Source organism: Pelecanus crispus, chromosome 6, assembly GCF_030463565.1.
Source record: "Pelecanus crispus isolate bPelCri1 chromosome 6, bPelCri1.pri, whole genome shotgun sequence".
NCBI lineage: Eukaryota > Metazoa > Chordata > Aves > Pelecaniformes > Pelecanidae > Pelecanus > Pelecanus crispus.
In genome coordinates this window covers 29,083,607-29,090,262 of record NC_134648.1, presented here as the reverse complement: position 1 = coordinate 29,090,262, position 6,656 = coordinate 29,083,607, and positions in this window count along the sequence as shown.

Genomic DNA, 6,656 nt, shown 5'->3' with positions numbered 1-6,656 from the left:
CTCCCAAATAAACAAGTCTCTATCTTTTTTTCATCCAGCCTCATGCTTCACTCCCAGGTGTATGTACCATATCGAAACATGTTCTGTCTTACAAGCAGATTAAGGACTGTCTACGTAAGTCTAGCCAATATCTACTGAGAATACAGTATCCTCAGCCAACTCAGGAGTAGGATAGGAAAAAATCCTTTTGCATCTTTGCATTATCCCAATCAAACACAATTTGTTTTCTCAGCAAAAGCCCTTCTCCTGGGATTTAATTTCACATTATTTTCTACTGGTTAAGATACCTACACTAGCTTGCTTCTCCTTCTGACTGAAACTTCATCACAGCACACACTCTTCAGGTGCCTTCATCTAGAAGCCACATCCCAGTTTCTACCTGTGCAGATGGTATGGAGGGTAGGGGGAAGCCTGCTACCCAGAAAGCAGTAAACTGTTCTAGTTCATCCTGCAAGCCAGAAAAACTGCTCGGCTCATTACCCAATTAAAAATGAAACAAAAACTAAAAAATCTCCGTAGAGATTCCCCAGCTAAGGCCCTTGAGAAGAGAGCTGGGGATGGTACCCTGTTCAGGTAACAGCTTCAGAGGCTGTTGTATTGTGCTTGTCATGTGGGAAAAGAGCCAGCAGTTGTAGGACCAGGTTTACAAACGCTTTCTCTAGGATATTTCAAACACTTTCTTTCAAGAGCTAACCTAGATCCTTCCAGGATCCTGCCACCGAGGTCTGAATGATGGTATTAAACTGGGGCTGGACTTCACAAAAACATGCCCTGAATTATACAAAATGCTCATAAAGAGTGTTTCAAATGAGCCCTAGCTTCAGATAACTTTGGAAACAGAAATACCGTGAAGTTCCCCCACCTTCCTGCTCCCCAGCTATCCCCTTCCACCAACATTTCCACTACTGGAAGTGTAACCAAGCCCCCGGGAGCCTCAGACAGCACTGGAGATGGAACAAGGTCCAGGTGCTCTGTCAGGCAGACAGTCTAAGTGCACAGGTAGATGCCCTCAGGTGGCTTCTGATCCAATATTTGTTATACCAAAAACACCAATTTAAAGGATACCTTTGAAACCCATTAAATTGCTCAGTTTTTGCACAAACTATAGAAAACAGAGAGGTGAAGGTGATATATACGAGGGTGTGAAGAAAACAGCAGGAAACATGCAAAACATTTCTGGGCACTATCTTAGTCTGAAAGATTAAAAAAAAAAACATCACATTTTGCTGAGGAGATTGTAGTTACAAAAAAAACCAAGCATGCTGGGGCTTAACAAAATACATCAACTTTGATCAAATTTTCACTGCAGACTGATAATCACACAGGGAAGCGGGGGGGGGGGGGGGGGGGGGGAGCAGGGAAGGGAGAGAAGGGAGAAATCAATAAATGCCAGGGCAAAAATGTAGCTACAATCAGAAGAAAATGTAGTTCAAGTGTTTTCTGCTGATGCCACTCAAGTCACAAGTTTGAACTCAAAAACACATACTGTCTCCTCGAGCACAGAAACCAGATCAGCAAAATGTGACTAGGAAGTCTCCTGAAAGATTGAGTCACACCATATAATTGACTTTTTCTTCGAAACTGTGTTTTTAAAACTAAGCACACAGAAAAAACTAAGCCTAAAAAGTGATTGGCTGTATGTTCACAGAAATACAAATACTCCACAAGGTATGCTAGCAAGGCTGCTCTGAAGACAATTACAAAGAATCAGATTCACAAAATCAAGTGGTTATCTTACGAAGGTCTAGAAAAATAGAAATTCTTTTATATTCAAATGCAAGTTTAAATATTCCCCTTCAGCAGTCTTTCTAGCAAAACCAATTTGGCAGCACAAAAAAAAAAAAAAAAAAAAAAAAGAAAGAAACAAACATAATAAAAATACACATCAGCATCAAAGGTCAACACAAGGTCAAAGGTGAGAGTTCAAGCATCAGAGAAGCTGAAGAGACAAGGATTTGGACGATGTACTTGAACGCCACATCGACATGCTTTAGGCACAACGATGAACAAACGGCAGGAATCTAGAAAAAAAACAAACCAGAAAGAGGGAGACCCACTGAGTTACACAGAGCAGTACATCCAAACACAGAGAGAGAGAACAAGAATGGGCACTGTACAATGAGATCTCCTGGGGAAGGGAGTTGACAGGGAAGGGCAGCACATGCCAACAATGGACAAGTAAAAGTCAAAGTACATGAAGGACACCAAGTAAACATCAAACTGCCAGAAACCAAATGGAAGCAGAGGCCTGGATTTCCCTCTCAACACCCAGTCTGTGGAGCACTCCGCAGCCTTGTGACACACTAATTAGCATGCATTCACCTTGCCCTGTGCCCAGTGTCTCCACTAGCTCTGTTTAGGAGAAGAACAGAGCAAGCTCCCTCCCCAGGAGACTGAGTCAAAAAAATACAGCTCCAGGGCTATCATTTGCCCACAGAGACTAAGACCATGAGAGACAAGACAGAGGACACAAGGGATTCACAGGTGGTTTGACGGCTGAGACTTTTGTTCCATCCTAACACGGGAAGTTCTTAGGCAGTGGTAGCCCAGGAAATCCATGTTCTTTCCTTCAGCTACAGTCCCTTCTCATTCCCTAGAAGCCCATGAAACTGGGGGTGGGTGGTTTGGAACCAGGGGGAAGGGGGAGGCGGGGAGATTACAAGACAAATAAATGGAACCAAAAACTCCACACATTAGAGGAGAATTCCTTAAGACTTCACTGCAAGTTAAGACTTGTCCTAGCTGAGCACTTTTCATACTATGAAACCTGCACAGGGATTTTCCTTTCCCAATCTTTTATATAAACAGCCCCCAGCTCCCTGACTTCATGAGGAGGGGATTCTGGGCTCTGAGAAGCTCTACAGTCACTGTTGCCAGTTTGATGAGTAGAAAAAATGTGTTTCCTAAAGCTTTCTTGAAGAGTTTATAAATAAAATAATTCTTATATTAAGTGACATAAATTCCTTTGTTTCTTCCCCTCAGCTTGTGAGCTGCAAAAGACAAGGAACATTTTGGGAAGAATGTATGAGGTAGGCAAGAGAGGAAGTAAGTTTTTAATTCCCCCCCCTCTGCCCCCGACTCCCCTTTATCTCTTGTTTGTGGTCTTATTCTTCAGCACACCTCAAAGCTGCTGCTTAGAAACTAGAGCAAGGTGAGACCTACATATTATCTTACAGCATTTATAGCATGTTTGAGAATAGCAAGTGTTGCATTCTAGTTCCCAAGCGATGAGAAGCATGATGTCCACTAAACCTGCAACACTCCACTTACTAGAACTGCTGAGATTATTCTGCTCTTCATACTTTCCAGTTCAGGGAAAGGACTTAGTATAGAGTTTAAACAAACTCCAGCAAACATGAGTACAATGCAACTCTTGCAGTTATTTCTATAGTTCTAGAAATACTCTTAGGTTGTTTGCAGATAGCTGTAAGGTTTCCGTCCTAAACCAGAAAGGCAAATTCATAATGAACTGAGGCATGAAAAACAAGAGGCAAGAAATCAAGTGATATCTAAGCATGCACCACAGAAATTCTTTGTGTGATTTGTTCAGGGTTCTTTTGATAGAGATTTTTTGAATATTTCACTCAGCAATTTTGAGGGGAAAGACTAAGTTTCATTAAAGCCCTGAGGAAGGACTGACCTATAAGAGCAGAGCCATGAGATGCTGGATAAGAACTTAATGACTTGGGGAAACTTATTCCAGTTTGTCCTTGTTTTATTCTCACAACTGTGATAATTCTGCCTTCTGTGTTTTATATTTTGTGGTAGGTATGCTCAGGGATGTATAAAATCCCTATGTTTAAACATCTGCAACAAGAAGCTCTCAAAGCATTTTACGTGTTCATAGTTGCACTCTTCATTTGCAATTTGCTTTATCCAAGTTGCTTTTAGATACTTCCAAATGAAATAGGAACCATTTCATTCTGCTTGGCTGCTCTTCTCTAACTCACAACCATTAACAAGAAGAAACACTTCAGTTAGATTCTGCTTGCATGATAGAATTATCATGCTATGTGACCTTCAGTATTCACATGAAAAGCTTTTTCCTTACAGATCTGTGTGCCAGTGAGAAATTTTCTGAGGCGCTTATTTTCCAGAGAGTAGTACCCACAGCTAGTAAACTACCTCACATTTAAAATATAGATATAGTCACCATCATTGTCTCAGATACTTTTGAAAAATTCCAGTCCTCATTCTGCTTAGGATTAAAATTTAGTCACTGTATATCAAAGGCATTTTCTAATAATGCAAGCTTTGTATTACTGGAAGAAAAAACTAAACTACAAAGAGATATCCTATTTTGGACCACTGATTATCTAGGGGACTGAAGAATCTATGATTTTGTTTACTATAGTACTTGATACTAAGTGGCATCAGACTCAGACTTCAATTGTTCATAACACTTTCATCTTATTACAGTGTATCTAGTAAAATCAAATGTCTTCTGAGAAAAAAAATCTATGAAGTAGACCATTTTCATCTTGTTTCTAAAAATATGTAAGTACTTTCTGGTGGCACATATAATATTGAAGTCCATTCTGATATGGATTTCCATTCCATAGGAAGTCCTACTAGCTTTTGTTGTAGAAAATTCAGATTCTTTGGTTTATAAGCATACAGAATCCTTTGTCCATGTGGCTACTTAAGCCAATCCTTCTGCAGTTTATTGGAACTCACCCAACTCTTATCCTACTATCCAGGAAATAAAGCATTTGACACCTATTTGATTTGCACTTGAATAAGAGCATGATAGGAATTAAAAATAAAATCAAATTTAAAAGCTCCAAGTCCCCAAAATCCCAGACTTTCCTGCCAATGAGTGAGGAAGAAAACTGGCTTAAGATTGGAAGGCAAGAGCCTAAATCTCCAGAGTCAGCGGCAGCCACCAAACAGACACAGAAATGTTGACTTTATCTGATCAGTTCTGTTATCAGAAAAAAATCTGCCCAAGTCACAAACTTGATACATTTATTAACTTTGGCAACATATACATTGATACACCAAGAAAGGGAAATCTGAGACAAATACACAAAAAGGGCAACATCTTCAGCTGGTGAAAATTGATGCAGCTCTACTGAAGAGAACAGAACTGCATTGATCCAAACCATCTGAGGATCACGTATTTTAAAATTTAACCTGCATAGATTTTTTTTTTCTTTTTTGTTTTTTTTTTTTTTTCTTTTGGCAATACTTCTAGTTATGCCAGTAAGGCACAAGAGTGAGCCCAAGTTAGGTGTCTTAAAGTGATTATGCCTGGGAGGAGTCACTGATCAAACTAAGCCACAGTGTAAACTCGTGAATCTCCTAAAGTCAATAGGAGTTGCACCTATTTGCAACAATGGCAAGCTTGATCCATAAGTTACAGTACTGAGGACAGACTATAGGATGCAGAAGCTAAAATACCTAATTTTGGGCAACTGAAATGACTAGTAAAGAGGCCAGAGCATCAGGTTAAAAGAAAAACAGGACAAAAGTCTCAGATAGTACAGTGGGGCAGGGTGCAAAGAAGGTAAGAGTGACTGTAGAGACCCCAGAGCACAGTGCTCTCCTCCACTGGTTCACAGCATTCGTCTTCCTCATTTAGCAGTTGTTGGGCTGCGAACAGGCCACTGAAAATCAGTAGTTTCAATCATGCACATCACTATGTGTGTAAAACAATCACATTCAGGATTCTACAAAACCCTGGCCTTTTTTTCCAGTGAAATAATTTAGGTAATAAATATTCTCCACCCTGGAGCGGTATAAAACTTCTATAAAAATAGAAACAACATTCTTGATTACAGCAGGTTGCACTTGGAGCAGAGTTGCTCCCAATTATGTATGGTTTTTTTTTTTCTTTTTTTTTCTTTTTTTTTGAAAAGTATATTATTTATAAAAAAAAAATCCCATTATCACCCTGGAGGCCTTCACACTCCAACACTCTTTTTCTCAGAAAACCAGGACACATCTTTCCCATCGTGCAGAATTCAAGCATACATGGTTCACGTAAGTGTATGTTCACGGTTCTAGAGAGATTCAAATAATTAACATAGAAGGGTACCACATGCCAGCATAACTGGGAAATTTGGCAATCTGGCCTTTGAACCTTTGCCACCACAAAATTATTTGAGTAACACTGATACATTTACCTGTCTGCCATCAATATAGACAGACCGGCATCAACTAACTGTTTGATTTTCAACTTAAGAATGGAAAGGGGCTTTTCTTGGATGCTATGGGTCTGGCTTTGTACTTCTGGGGTCTGAGATCCCAGGGGACCCAGTCCCTGGGGATGCCCGACATTCCCAACAGACCACCGCACATGGGTGCCGATTTGGAACGTGATCTCGGGTTTGATGGATTTAGTGCTCCTCCTGCTGGAGCAGAACAGGGAAGTCCCAACCCTATGTCTGACCCACACACTCATCATTTAGCAGGCGGCTCCCAGATTGCAGTGTTAGCTGGTGCCCTGTGAAACAGCATCATGAACCAGGAATAAAAACAAAACAAGGAAAAGGGGAAAATATGAGGTAAATGGAACTTCTGTTAAAGACACACAGAAATTGTAAACTTCCTCTTGTGACAGAAGTGGATTTTGGTAGTTATAAAATGGGACTCTACTCTGATTTCTTAAAACAACTCAGGCCAGAGTGTCAAAAGTCCTTTGAGCCCCCTAA